At 37.3% G+C, this 16,032-nt stretch overlaps 1 protein-coding gene across 2 annotated transcripts in view; it reads left to right on the top strand.

The window, feature by feature from the left end:
- The window catches only part of LOC145673905 (polyisoprenoid diphosphate/phosphate phosphohydrolase PLPP6-like), a 61,303-nt gene that overhangs the window by 22,095 nt on the left and 23,176 nt on the right, over nt 1-16,032 (top strand). The window lies entirely within an intron of this gene.

Raw genomic sequence — 16,032 nt, 5'->3', positions numbered from 1 at the left:
GCATTTTCAAGCTGTGAGAAACTCAACAGTAAGAAGATCTGGTCTAATACAGTGAGTTAGGTGAAGAAAAACATAAACACACTCACAGAGGGTCATTAAGTGCAGATTATATTGCGACAGGCATTCTGGATGAAATAACATCCAGAAAACTCGTACGCCTTCTCGTTCTTTTTCTTTTGCTTCCAGTTTAGTGCATTAGTTTCTGTACGCTATTTTTGTTACAGTGTTGAGGTAGACTTTTCAACTTATTTTACAGACTGGTAAATGTTACAGCATAGAGTCCTATGAGGCACTCATGTTTATATATATATATATATATATATATATATATATATATATATATATATATATAATATACGCTGTAACATATATATACTGCACATATTTCTAGCAGTACACTGGAAATACTGGAAATATGCAACTGCCGTGTTATATTTTGAAATCTTTCATCACTCCTCCGTTCTTTGGAAACTAAAATGCTGATGCTTCTTATGGTAACAAACAAAGATATGTGAGCAACGGAGCATATCAACTCGAGTCTTATACTATTTTATCAACTTGTTCAATTATGCAATTTACTACCAATTGGTCTTTTAGACAAGTTGTTTACTTCTGTTGTAAAATGACGTGCAAACTAAAAGTATCAAACGAAAACTAACGTACTAGCACGTTAGTAGATGCGGTGAATGGAAAGTCTTTGCTCTGCATCACGTGCATGCCTTTGAACTTCTTTTATTTTCGATCCTTGATGTACAATTGGAAAGTGTGTTTATTCAGCAATTAAGGAACTCCATAATAGACGAGCAGTGTTCTCGTTTTTTATATTGTTTTTTTTTCTTCTGGGTGGGTGAACATTGGTTGTCCTAAATCATCTTATTTGAGTTTTTTTTCTTTTCTTCATTGGCACGGGGCCGCGGTGGCTCAGTGGTAGAGCGTTCACCTCTGGTGCTTGGGGTCCCGGGTTCGATCCCAGCCCTCGCCAAGTAAACTTTGTGGTGGACAAACACCGTGTGCGTGGGTTTTCTCGGGGTTCTCCCGTTTCCTCCCACTTTCCTCATTCCACCATTTCATTCATTACTCATCATCACCAGCCTTTAGCCTAACCGGCATAACCGTGGGACGTAAAACTCAAAGATTTCATTTTTTATTTTCTTCATTGGCACAATTTCCGTTCTAATTATGCTCTGAGTCCTCTAATCGAAATCTTCATTTTCGCAACCTCTCTCCTTTCTCTTCAAACAGAGCATTAATCCATTCTGCATGTTGTATTGGATGGACAGTGGAGTTTCTTATCTTTTCTGCTGTTACCAGAATCATCTTTCGTTTATATATTTCAAAATTTCGTTATTCCCTTATCCAAGTGACTGCACGCGCATAAACATACTACTAAAACAAAAAAATGTATATAAGTGACAACAAGTTCATAATGTTTAAATAGTGAGGTGGTTAAGGTTTTTGAGTATTTATTTTCGGTAGTTAAGTATTTTTACCTGTTAGATATCAAATTAATTTAAGAATAATGTCTATCAATAGATTTTTTTTTTTAAACTATAAGAAGCAAGGCTTTGTTTTCATGAACTAAAAGACTAAGGATACAAAATAATTTTCTGTTTTTATTTGGGAAACCAATCTGCTGAGCTTTGATTAGCCTTTGATATACAAAATGAAAAATACAACTTGCTGTAAGAATAGTGATTGTCCACCCATGTTGTCCAGCAATCGTTGGATTAAGACTTGAATAATTACAAGGTGAGTTATTGGTTGATTCCTGGCAATGACTGGATCTCTTCCTTACCTTTTTATATGTTATAATTTTCGTCAATTAGACCCTGAGGTTCTCCATAACAGCTGTGTTTGTTCTCCTAATTACTCTTCACGCTACGTGACTGCCGGAGAACCTCATTAGTTTACGATAAGTGTTACTGTTTATTATTTTTTTTTTAAATTCCTCTTTCACTTAATTAAGTATTATCTTATACACATATTTTTTTTTACATATAGTTGCTAATTTTAACCAGGGACATAGCTAAGGGGGAGGGGGGCACCGGCCTCCCCAAATCTTGGCTTGGCCCCCCAAATATGTATTTAAAATTATATGTTACAAATTGTTTTTATCCGACAATAAATGAAAAAAATATCCATAGTAAACCGAAATTATTCATACTTCTAAGAAAAGATTTTAAAAAAATTCATTTATAGGTATTTCTTAAACGTTAGAAGTGAACGGTAATGACTTCTACACCGTCATCTTCGTTAACATTGCGAGGTTCTTCCAGCCCTTAGAGTGATTACAGCCTTATAGTCACCTTGAAGTACTAAGGCTAAAAAGCTATACGAATGCACTTTCTATAACCGCCTAAAAAATAAATAAATAAATAAAGTCGATTCGACTCAAAGGCTAGGAGAATACCTCTCCAATATTGCTGGGTTTCTCAACATAGTATCTTATATTTTAATTGTTTTACGAGAAGCGTACGCGCCTTTGGCGTAGGGGACCTGGGTTCGATTCCCGGCGGGAGCTCATGTGGTTCGGATTCCACGTTAATCAGTATTTCCACGTCTCATATAGCCTCGCTGCTGAAAGGGACGCTAAACTAAAATTAACTCAACTCAACTGTTTTACGAAAAGGTATTGAGTGTAGATTTACTTTCTTATTTTTATTATATTTAATAGCGATTCTGGCAAAACAGAGGAGGATAGAATATGTAAACTATTTATACCCTACCTGTGCTGGAGCTGGCAACTGTGGCTGAGCGGGGAAGAATCTATTTTCTTACTGAACGTGGAATGCGCAGTGTTAAGTTTGCTATAGGGCTACATGTATTCTGGAAATTAAGTTAAATATAGAGATATTTATAAAATCTGGATATTTTATTTCACACGTAAAAAGTGATAAGCAATTGGTGAGTACCTGCAGCGAAACTGATAAAGTGCGTGTTGTTGCTTAGGAAAATATTCATTTGGACAGCATTGATAAGGAAGTTGCTAGCATCTCACAGCAAAACATTCATGTGAATGACTGCTTTCAGAAGTCCAAAGAAACTGGAGATGTCTTAAATCTGCAAAACCACGCAACTAGGGAAGAAACACTACCAATCGAGAGTGCTAAAAGCGTATAGTGGTGATTGTGATCCATTTGGGTCGATAGGGATTGGCTTTCCGAGGCAAGGGAATTTCTTACAAATATTCGAGTTGTTACGACGTTTTGACTCTTTTTTAAAGAATTATACAGCGCCAGGAAATATCATTTATTTATCCCCAGAAATTCAAAATGAATTTATCTTGTGCTGCGGTGAGGAAATCATCAATGTTATTGTAAGTGCCGCTGGAAAATTCAGTGTTATGGCTGTGAAACACGAGATGTTAATGTTTCCGAACAACTTAGTGTTTGTGTGAGATATGTGAAAAATCCTAAACCGATAGAGCACTTTTTGAAATTTGTTAAACTTTATGAGGTAAATGCTGAATACATATCGAAAACAATTAATCGAAATTTTGGCTTTGGTACCGGTAGGTGTTAATAAAGACTCAAAATGCATTGGGCAAGCTTACGATGGGCGGAGATTTATGTGAGGCCACATAGGTGGTGTGCAAGAGTAATTTCGGAAGTCATCCAATCGCACTGTATATCCATTGCAATGCACATCATTTAAATTTATTGTAGAAGTGTGTTCGTTCGAAAAAGCAAATACTTTTTTTTTATTATTATTATTATTTATTGCAGATTTTACATAATTATTTCTCCATCGTAAAATCTCATAAACGAATACAGCAGGCTCAGACAGCGTTAGGTTTGGAACAGTCCAGTATACCTGGTCTTTCAGGCATTCGTTGCGCTTCACACGTTCATTCACTGAACGCTATGAAAAAGAATGATGGAGATATAATCTTTGCATTAGAGGGAAAGGATGCTAAGAAGACTACTGAAGCTGAGGGTATTGCGAACAAACTGAAATCATTTGCAACTGTTTCATGCTTGATTATTTTTAGTAAGATCTTGGGAATTACTAGTGGCCTGAATAATTTTCTACAAGAAGAAGATATTACCCTAGCAAACGCTCAGCTACTTATTTGTAAGGTTGTTGAAGCCATAAAAAAACTTAGAACAGAGGAACATTCATTGCGTCTCTACACTAAAGCATAGGAGTTTGTCAAACAAAATTGTGTAGAATGTTTTAATCAACCAAAGAGCAGAGAAAAGCGAGATAAAAGTACTATAAAAGATTTTCTGGTTTCGGGTAGTGTTCCGAAGAAAAGAACACAGGGTTATACTGAAGAGAATTTTCGTACAGAACTCCTATATCCAGTGGTTGACAACATTGCGAACAAGTTTGACAGACGATTCTGTAAGGAAAATATATCTGTAATTCGTGGCATTCAAGCGTGTCATCCTAAATCAAAACTGTTCTTGATGAAGGAGGCAACGGAAGAGTCTGCTACGCAATTCGAAATAGATTTTCCTGAACATGAATTCATTGTTATAAAAAATATGTAGAATCTCTTATGAAGAAGGAATTACAACTATCTCGGACCTGCATGCTGCTCTGCCCAAGCAAATTTTCCTCCAACTACGAATTTGGTGGAAATAGCCTTGATGCTACCTGTTTCATCAGCTTCTTGTCAGTGTTCTTTGAGCGTGCATAAAAGGTTCAAATCATATCTTAGTTGTAAGTCTGGTTAGGATAGAACATCAGCGTCAGCCGCACTTAAAATAGAACAAGAGATCTCCTCTAAGCATGAAATTATTGATATATTCGCAAAGTCGTTGCATAGGCGTCACAGTTTCTGTTCAGCAAGTAATTTGTAAATACAGTGTGGCAAAACGTTGACACATAAACAAATAGTGTTGTAACATTAGGCCAATATTTGACCAGTTATTATTTTATTATAGAACTTCGTTGATTAGATTTTTTTATGTTCACGGAAGTTCAAGTAATTGTAGGCTTCTTGGATATTGATTTATGTTTGAGACGCACGGAAGACGTTAACGATTTTGTGAACAATAAAATGTACTACACTATAACAATTACGTTCACATTTATTGACCGATTACCATCAATTCTGGTTGCCAACCGAGTACCCTAAAATTTACGGTATTAGTATTAAAGTTATGGTAATAGGGCATACATACGGCCTTTTTGTTGCCTATAACCATGAATTTTACAGTAATACTGTAAATTTTAGGGTAATCGGTTGGCAGCCAGAATTGACGGTAATTGGTCAGTAAATGTGACCGTAATTGTTTACCGTATAATGTATAAAGGAAGTCAGGATCTTTGAAAAACATGCTAAAGTTTGTGAATGCTTATTAAATGTACATGATAGCTAGTTGAAATTATATTGAAGTTTATTAGTCTAGTATATAATGTTTCTTCAACTACGTAGAATATTACATTTTAACACTAAAATATACGTCTTGATAGTCTGTGTGTTCAGTTTAGGTAGCCTCATGGAACTCATAGCATTTTTTGGGTAGTGAACGTCTGTTACTATATTATTTGTAACTATTTTCTCAAGCTACAAAATATATAAAGGTACAAGCCAAAAAGGTATGTGTAAATGTATCAAAAACTGTTTGTATGAAGTACTAGCAGCGTTCACCCCGCTTCGCTGCGGTCACCCCGGAACGCAATAAACTTTGTTACTTAGATAATTTTTACTTTTTCGCTTTCAAGTGATATGATAAAAACCATAGAAGATTGCACTAATGTTAACATTATATCGCCTGTCATTTATGTTAACCCGCCCCGCTTCGCTGCGGTCACCCCAACCCGCCCCGCTTCGCTGCGGTCATCCCGGAACGCAATAAACTTTGTTACTTAGATAATTTTTACTTTTTCGCTTTCAAGTGATTTATAGCGCCTGTCAGTTATGTTAACCCGCCGAGTCACAGGGTCATGCGGGTTGCATATAAATACGTTTATTTTTATACCTATCTATATATATAAAAGAGAACGCACAAAATCCTTTGTCCGCTCATCACGCTAATACGGCTGAACCGATTTCTTTCATTTTTGGGGGGTTGTTAGGATTTGGACCCTAGATGGTTTTTATCATATCACTTTAATTTTCAATTACCAGTGTCTTGAGATAATTGACCAATCAGGTGTGAATACGTAAAAAAAATCCTTTGTCCGCTCATCACGCTAATACGGGTGAACCGATTTCTTTCATTTTTGGGGGGTTGTTAGGATGTGGACCCTAGATGGTTTTTATCATATCACTTTAATTTTCAATTACCAGTGTCTTGAGATAATTGACCATTCAGGTGTCCATACGTACAAATCCTTTGTTATTAGTTCATCATAGGTATAAAAATAAACGTATTTATATGCAACCCGCATGACCCTGTGACTCGGCGGGTTAACATAACTGACAGGCGCTATAAATCACTTGAAAGCGAAAAAGTAAAAATTATCTAAGTAACAAAGTTTATTGCGTTCCGGGGTGACCGCAGCGAAGCGGGGTGAACGCTGCTAGTGATGAACTAATAACAAAGGATTTGTACGTATGGACACCTGAATGGTCAATTATCTCAAGACACTGGTAATTGAAAATTAAAGTGATATGATAAAAACCATCTAGGGTCCACATCCTAACAACCCCCCAAAAATGAAAGAAATCGGTTCAGCCGTATTAGCGTGATGAGCGGACAAAGGATTTTTTGTACGTATTGACACCTGATTGGTCAATTATCTCAAGACACTGGTAATTGAAAATTAAAGTGATATGATAAAAACCATCTAGGGTCCAAATCCTAACAACCCCCCAAAAATGAAAGAAATCGGTTCAGCCGTATTAGCGTGATGAGCGGACAAAGGATTTTGTGCGTTCTCTTTTATATATATAGATTGCGTTTTATAATGTCCTTGCATAAGTAAACATTATTCATACATAATTTTTAAATTATTGTTTCATTATCGCATTTCGCAGGAGAGGTTCACATTTCTAACCCCCGAAAGAATAGTTAAAGTTTAATTTAGGACAATCTATTGGTGAGTTTTCCAGACGATATTTTCCGCGAATTATCCTGAGTACACTCTCTCTCTCTCTCTCTCTCTCTCTCTCTCTCTCTCTCTCTCTATATATATATATATATATATATATATATATATATATATATATATATATATATAAAATATGGGTTATTCCATTTAAAAAATATGGCCCCCCCAAACTCAGAACTCTGGCTACGCCCCTGGTTTTAACAGAGAAAACAATGTTGGTTATTTGACTAAGAATAAAACTTTTTGGTATACAGATGGTGATCAGATAAATGGAAACATCTGAACGAAATTGCAACTTACCAGATTAATATGGTGTCGGGCCACCTTTCGCCTTCAAAACAGCCTTGATGTGACGTGGGATGGAGGCATAGAGGTCGTGAATGGTAGCAAGTGGAATTTTACACCATTCCTCGTGCAGGGCATAGCCAGTTCTGTGAGAGAGGATGGAGGTGGAAATCGTCGCCGGAGTTGTGTTTCCAAGACGGACCACAGATGTTCAATTATGTTGAGATTTGGGGATGGGCCGGGCCAGGGGAGGTGTTGAACTTCATCCCGATGTTCCTCAAACCACGCTGCAACAACGCCAGCTGTGTGAATATGTGCACTACCATCCTGGAAGATGGCGTCATTGTCCGGGAACAACATCCGGACCATAGGATGCAAGTGGTCTCCTAAAATTGGGACATAATCGTTGGCAGTGATTCGTCAACTAAGTGTGACCACAGGACCCAATGAAAACCATGATATGGCGGCCCACAGCATCACCGAACCGCCCCCATATTTCACAGTTGGGCGGAGACTGCAGATCATAAGCTTCTTTGGGCGTTCTCCACACATAAACACGGCCCGTGGTTGGGAATAGGGTGAAGGATGACTCATCCGACCATATCACACATTTCCAGTCCTCAACGGTCCAAGTTGCATGGTCGCGGCACCATTTGCGGCGTGCGAAAGCGTTATGGTCCCTGATGAGCGGTTTGGCCCGTGCAACACGACCCCGTAAGTTCATGTCATGTAATTCGCGGCGGACTGTGATTGTCGAAACAGGGTGGGGGAGGTGCTGATTGAGTTCCTCCGTCACTTGCTCCGCAGTGGCACGACGGTTCTGCGTGACAATACGCTTTAATACCCGGCGTGACCTGTCACTCATGATTTTCTTCCGCCCACTGTTCCGCTTCCCCTATGTGGTTTTCCCGTGTGTTGTGTAGGCTGTCATCACCTTCGACACTGTCCCACGCGACACACCTAACACAGTAGCCCCTGCCGTCACACACACTCCACATAACCGCGCACCAACAATTTGCTCTCTTTGAAAATCTGAGAGGTTTCCCATTTTACACTACCTCCGTCTGCTGCAGCCACTGGACACTGCTGTTCCACTAAGCCTGACGTAGTATGGAGACCGACCTAACACACCACCACCAGCGGTCCGGCGCTGCGGGCGCCACGACACCACCGCCAACCCATACATCTGACGTGTTGCCAACTACAGGTGTTTCCATTTTTCTTATCACCATCTGTATATTTTTTTACAATATGATAAAAAAAAAAAAACTAACTCAACTCTTATAATTTCGTTACAATAATGTTCAATTCATTAGAGAAAATTCAATTTATATTCTGATTATGATAAGTTTTCTTTGTCCGGAAATGAAAGAGCACATTGATTTTGTACAGTTATCAACAAAAGAAGACAGCATATGTTATTTGGTGTAAGGTCCAGACCCATATATAATACGTCGTATACTGTTACATTTTGTCGCAGAGTGTACATCTTTGAGGATTAATTGGACAACTATAATGGTAACATTACATTAATTGTTACATTGTTTCAGTGTAAAGTGGACATTGATCTGTATCTGAAACATTTATAAATCAATAAATAATCCCAAGAAATACACATCAAAATCATTTATTATCAATACAGGTGACGTTTCATACACGTAGTAGTTAGCTAATGACTTTTGCTCTCTTTAGATTATTTATGACGTGACATTAATGGTGACATTAATACACATATAAGCTCCTTCCTGGCTAAGCGGTTACCGTACGCGCCTTTGACGTGGGAGACCCGCGTTCGATTCCCGGTGGTAGCTCTTGTGGTTCGGATTGCACGTTAATCAGTAGGTCCCGTCTCATATACCCTCGGTGCTGAAGGAGACGTTAAACCGAAAATCAGTCCAACTCAACTCATTAATACACATATGTCCGCAGGCACACATACGCATGAACTTATATAGGGTAACTGAAGGCAAGTTCGCTACCAAAATGCCATTTATTTTTTGTCTTCTAAACGAATTAAGGGAGAAGGGCCAAATTTATACTATACATAAAGTAGTCTGATGAAGGCAAAGTTAATTTGCCGAAACTGTAACGCTATTATTTATTAGTTAATATATGCTTTGGTCAGAATTTGTCTGTTAATTTATAAAGTAGTCATTGTAGATTATTAGGAAAATAGAATTAACACCGTGTTACTTATGCCGTAATATTAAAAATAACGAAAATGTGGAAAAGTGGCGAACATCCTATCACATACTGGGAAAATCGTCATATAGCATATATATCATGTTATCTTTTCTTGGAGTGTATGTAGGCCTATGTGCAAAAGCAATTGCCAAAGACAGCAAAGCGTAAAAGAACCATAATCACCATAGAAAATTTGAAAAAAGAAAAAAACTACTGAAAAATACAAACATGTATAAGTACCATGTTTCAAAGGATACAATTGGAACATATTACAAAGGTAAGCGTAGATCCACAAATATATACGACTTTAACAAACGCTCTTTTAGCCAGATTCTGAATCGAAAACAAGTGCGTTACCATTATAGCAAATTGTCCACAAACCACACCGTTTTAGTGAACCTTCGCGCAGTCCACATGAAACTAATTTAGCCAAATTAAACATTGGTACTAATCCACTTTTTTTTTTTTTTTTTTTTTTTTTTTTTTAACCTTTGGAATTGAAGTAATCATCTCCACAGTCACCCCAAAATGTTGACTTGATCCGTTTAGCTTTCCCCACTTTCTTCTTTATTCCACTACATTCTAGTTGCTGAGAACCACTGCACTTTGGTTTATGTCTTCGTATTGTTCACTCCTTAAAATTGTAGGCCCACTGTTGTTATCATCGAAGTCCAGTTTCCCCACACCTTGCCTGTTACTGGATTTTGTCACCGTACACGTATTCCTCCGAGTTAAAAGAACAGCAGACGAATTTCTAGACTTTCACATTCGCCATAAATTCCAAATTTGCCACATTGTACATTACTATGACGAACTTACCTGCAAATGCGTAGTCGAAAGAAAACACATTTGCTTACTTGAACACGCACGCTTTCCAAAGCAAATCTTTCCACAACATTATTACAATTTAAGATTACGATATCAATAATTACCAAGACTGAATATAATTCTTACCTTATAAAAAATGAGAATTTCCAACGTACTACTGTGTGTCGACTGTTTTGACGGAACTGCGCATTAGCTAGTTACTGCTTACTTGCTAGTTTGCTTACCACGCTACAGATGTCAGTGCAAACAAAGTACCGGTATATGTTATTTGATTTTTTAACGGCGTAAGTGAGTGTTTCCAACTCGTAGTTTATTTGCGATTACAAAAGCCACAACTACGGCGAATTTCCAAGCATAGCGAACATCCCTTCATTTACCCTATATGAAAAAGTGCCTTCATTAAATCTCTGCTAAGCAGTTAATACATTTTTACACAATATTGTGAGTTGTCTTAATTGTGGCAGGGAGAAATAGTCACTGTTCTGATGTACCCATTATCCTCTCCCAATCAATCAATCACCTTCGCATACAGTATGAAAAACTATAACATTACATAGTAGACCTGGTAGACATAGCAGACCCAGTCACTAAAGTGTTCATTTGGATAGTTACAAATACAATCGCTGAATTTCGGTGGGATTTTGATTGTACAGTAAAATCTGCCAACTTGGCCACCTGCTCATCTTAGCCTGGTTCGTCTTGAACCTGCATTTTCCCGTAAGACACTCGTTACTTATTACTCTGTAAGTTGGCCACCTGCCTATCTTGGAATTTGGCCGCATCGAAGCAATGTTTATCCTATGATGATAATGATAAATTTACCTGCGTATCTTCGCCACGCAAAATACCGTTTTGTTATTTTTTAAACTCTTTTGTATTCCAATATGAGAGGGAGATGTTTTGTATGTGTGACTGGAGACAAAGAAGTATGGGTTCCTACGATTTGTTCTTGGAGGTCAATAGACAGAACACTACCCTGATAAAGGGGTGGTGAAGGAGGATGTGTATAAGAAAAAACACGTACAGGAATTCAGGAAATGGTTGTACGTACAGTATTTGTTTGCCCTATTTATTTTGGTAAAACCATCGGCTTCTTTTATCAGTGGGGAGCATTAGTAATTCCGCAAAATTGTCAAGGTTAAAGGTAGCCATCTCAATTGTCAACTATTGGGACCTGGCTTGTCGAAATGTAGAGGAAGTTTTGACATATGAATTTTCTTAAGATTTTCTCAAAACACCTTTTCCTTCGAGGGAGATACTTGTAGCTCATTAACAAGAGATAGTTAATTACAAAATTAGAATGTACCTATGTGCCAGAAAGAATAAAAGAAACACGTCTGGAATGAATCACCTTGAATAAATCTGTTACTAATAACTGATTCGCTATTTTTCGAAAGGTAATATTGTACATTATTTGAAAGTAGCTGTCGTACTATTGCTTATTAAAATTTTACAATCAAGTAATACTGGAAATCTATTCAAAAAATACACCGATCATACTTGTTTTCTGTAAGTTGGCCACTTTTCAATGGAACCGGTTGTGGCCAGCATACACAGATTTCACTATATAAGGACTTTTTTCTGTCTTTATAAAACCAGTTGTGTTGTTTAATGAAGTTATACTTACATATAAACTTATTAATGATCATATTACAGGGTTCGTGAAAATTATGTTAACTTTGAATGGGAAAAAAATAATGTATTCAATCTGTACATACATCTATACACGAAAGAATATCTGTGATATGATATACTGCAAGTGAATGTCTCCAATATAATATACCTACTGTAAGTGCTAAATACATTCGAACTCACTCTGAATTCGCTTCAACCTGTTCAGCATTACGTTCAGCACATAAAAACCAACGACAAACAGTTTCATTTAAAGCACGTGCACACATTTCACAGGAATGCATGGTATCACATCCCGTATACAGTCCTTTAGGTAATTAATGTCGCGAACTTTCGTAGTGTAAACGCGCTCTTTTACCATGGCTCATAACCAGAAATCGCATGGTGTTAAGTCAGGGGATTGTGGAGGCCAGCGCAATGGTCCATCACGACCAAACAATCGACTGGAAAACGTATCATTGAGATAGTCTCTAAAGTTTGGGCCCAGTTCGGTGGAGCGTCATCTTGTTGGAAATATCCTGCACTGCGAATTTTTAGTGGCAGTTCACCAAAGGTGTACTGCTTTAACATCTGTAAATACACGTCTGCTGTTATTGTTTGTGTGTCAAAGAAGTAGGGTCCAATGACTCCAGCGGTGGTCAAAGCGCACCAAACATTTACTTTGGGGGAGTCACATTCATGTTCCTGAATGACCCGTGGGTTTTCGGTGGCCCAGAAAATCGTGTTATATCGGTTCACAAACCCACTGATGTGTAAACTGGCTTCATTGCTGAATCCCATTATATTCACATTATCTTGCTGGATATTAGTCGTTTCAGCTAAAATCTGACAACATTCCACCCGCTTACGCTTCTGCGCCAATGTTAAAGCTTGAGTGACTTGGATGTGGTACGGTCTCATTCCAAGGTCGAGTTTCAAGATGTGCCACACTGTTTTTTGAGATATATCTGTTTCCAAACTGCATCGAAGGACTACGCAACACAGCTTGCTGTAAAACAACAATGTTTTGTTCACATCGGCCTGATCTTCGACGTTCTGTATTGCCTCTATGGTTGTCTGCTGCCGATCCTGTAGCCACAAACTTATTGTAGATGCGGTACAGTGTTAAACGGCTTAGTGGATCACGTGCAAATCGTTGTGTAAACTTTTCACGGACCAGAGTAGGTGAACCGTACACTTCAATTAGGCTTGCTACAAATCTCCTTTGCTCCAGAGTTAAACGATCAGTCATTGTGTGTCAACTGAAACGAAAGAGATTGAAGATGTTACAAAACAATACAAGACACTGACATACCAAAAATACATCTTACAAAACAATACATTTTAATAGAATACAGTATTTTTGCTTCCACGCAGTATGAACATTTAGTGTTAACATAATTTTGACTAACCCTGTAGGTTCATAAATTGTCTATGCACGAGATCTTCAACAGTAGAATTTTAAGAGTATATTAAAAAAAAAAAGGCCAAGACTGATAAACGCAAAGCAACTGGAAATGCTTATAGAAACTCCACAGTTCAACGTGCCTTCGTTGGAGTAATCTTGTGAAATAACAGTCTGGAAGGTGGCTGCAATGTTTGTATGTGTTACAGATGTGAGACGCTAGTTTAACCGTATGTCTGTTTCGTTTTAACTATATTTCTTTTTCTTTCTTCAGCTAGGTTGCCATGCTGCAAGACTCTTGTAACTGTCATTAAAAAAAAAAAAAAAAAAATCTTACAACCCTACAATATTTCTTCATGTAAACATAGTCTTGAAAGGGACATACAACATTTTTTTTTTTTTTTCATCTTGCAAGGAGTCAAACCATGTTCAACTTTCAGGGTCGTCTTGCTAGCTACCAGCTATCACCCTCCCGCTGATATAAAGAAAAAATAAATAAATAAATAAATAAAAATTTTCCGCTTCCGAAACAGCGGATTCTTTTGGACGGGAAGGGGAAGCGCGCCAAAATACACGTTTTTAATGAAGAGGTCCACTATTTGTCCACTAGAATGTAGTGCTGCATGGGTGGAGATGTATTTCTTGCTTTCAGAAAGTTGTAACTGTGTAAACTTTAAATAGAAAGATGGGGTTGCAAGATTTTTTAATGAAGCTACAAGATTCTTGGAGAATGGCAACTTAGCTGTAGTTAAATACTTAAACCGAACATAACTTAGTGTATTAATAAAGTCTAAGGATGTCAGTATTTAAAATTTTAAAAACATATTATAACTCATTTGTGACTTGCATACGATCTGAAGAAAATCATTATCCGTCGATTAATCTGAGTTTTTAACTGCTTTAAAGGCAACTTACTTCTGTATGCTTTAGTTCGATGTTTAGTGATGAAAATTTTCCGGAAATTTTCGAAACTGAAAATTTTCGTATTCGTGTAAAACTGTTTTGCTTGTTCGTTGTTACTGCATTGTTGCTGTACCCTAAACTTTATTCGTAATAGACGTCACTTGAAAAAATAGGTTAATAAAGTAAAAATTTAACAATTCTCCATTTCCGGAAAAGACACGCGTTAGAAAAATTTAATGTACATTTTCCTTAGAATTCACCTTTGATCACAGAAAATCAATGTCGGAGTTCCAGCAGTTTCATACTTATAATAAATTATTTTCTCAGCTTTATTAGTTTTTCTACATTTACATAGTTCTATCACATATAAGTGGGACTTGTGTCTACATTTACATACTCTCGTCATATATAAATAACTAGACTTGATTATCTAATATTCCAAAGTTTTACTGAAGCATCTCGTTAAAAGAACTACTGAAAATTTTCAGGAGATAACGTTTTTCATATATTCATTCAGAAAAGAAAGTACATTGTAATTATTGTACAGGTTACAGGGTGACACGAATAAATATATACGTATACATGGTGTTTCAAAACAACTCCGACACCTTTTAGGAGGTGATTCCTGACACCAAGATAAGACAAAAAGTACAGACCAACTTGGGTGCACAAATGCTTCCTTTCGCAGTTATAGGCTACCGAAAACATGAAAAAATGAATTCCATTATTCATATCTCCAATACTATGTGACCTATCGTAATCGGGTCAAGACTTTACGTAGGAACTAATATTTGCCTTATCCAAAAATCCAAGTTTCAGAATCCTGCGGTACTTCCGCAATATTTTTTATAGAGGTAATTGGTGAGTACTTCAAATTATATGCCTGTAGCCAAACTCCCAAGTCAGTGAACACTTACTCGCTGTCGCTGTGAACATCGACTGCGGAATGAAGATTGAACGAAAGGAAACAGTCTCCTACATGAGTTGAGAGTTAAAACAAGAATCAATAGGACTGAATATCATTTATATAGCAAACAGCAAGAACAATGAGTACTTTTTGTCAAGTGTGCATTTTGACTTGTCTCGTCTTCTGCTGATAGCTTCTTCACCTGTACTGCTGTGGGTGTGGTGGGACAGTGTTACAACTAGAGGAAAGAAACGAGCTTGAGAGCCTTGACTACATTAACCATTCATCCTACTTTATTTTACTTCACAACAACGAATTTCCAGTTGAATTTGTGAACAAAACACCACCTAGAGTATGACATTACTTAATACTTTGACCCCCTTCTGCTTAAAAACACAAAACCCCCTTCTGTGTTGTGTGTTATGGTATACTAAAGGACTAATTATTTCCAAAATTTCAGGTTTTTTTTAAAATCCAGGCCCATTGGAGATATTGGACAGTGAAACATGCTAAATTGGCATAATTCTCCAACTTCAGAAATTTTTTTTCAGGCCTTTGGGAGCAGCTACAGGTCTGAAAATTTGTGTGTATAAACTTATGATCGCGTACTACATACACACACTAATTCAAACCTCTATGTCAGTTGTTTCCTCTTCTCAAATATGTCTTAAATGTCCAAAAAAATGTTGCTACTGTAGGCCCTGATTTCACCCCTTTCAAGTGGTTTTAGGCAAAAATGTTAAGAAATCGAAGTTTTAGCTCTGCACAAGTTGGAAACGTCCAGCAATTTTCAATTTGGTAGGATAAATACATGCTGAGATATTCAAAACAACGTAAACGCCTAAAATGAAAAAAAAAAAGAGAAAAAGAAAAATGGCGGCAGCCGCTGCGTCTCCATGGG

The sequence above is a fragment of the Thermobia domestica genome, chromosome 17 (genome assembly GCF_964235325.1).
Source record: "Thermobia domestica chromosome 17, izTheDome1.hap1.1, whole genome shotgun sequence".
In the NCBI taxonomy this organism is placed as follows: Eukaryota; Metazoa; Arthropoda; class Insecta; order Zygentoma; family Lepismatidae; genus Thermobia; species Thermobia domestica.
The sequence above is the reverse complement of the archived record's forward strand: the minus strand, read 5'-3'. Positions and strand labels throughout refer to the sequence as shown.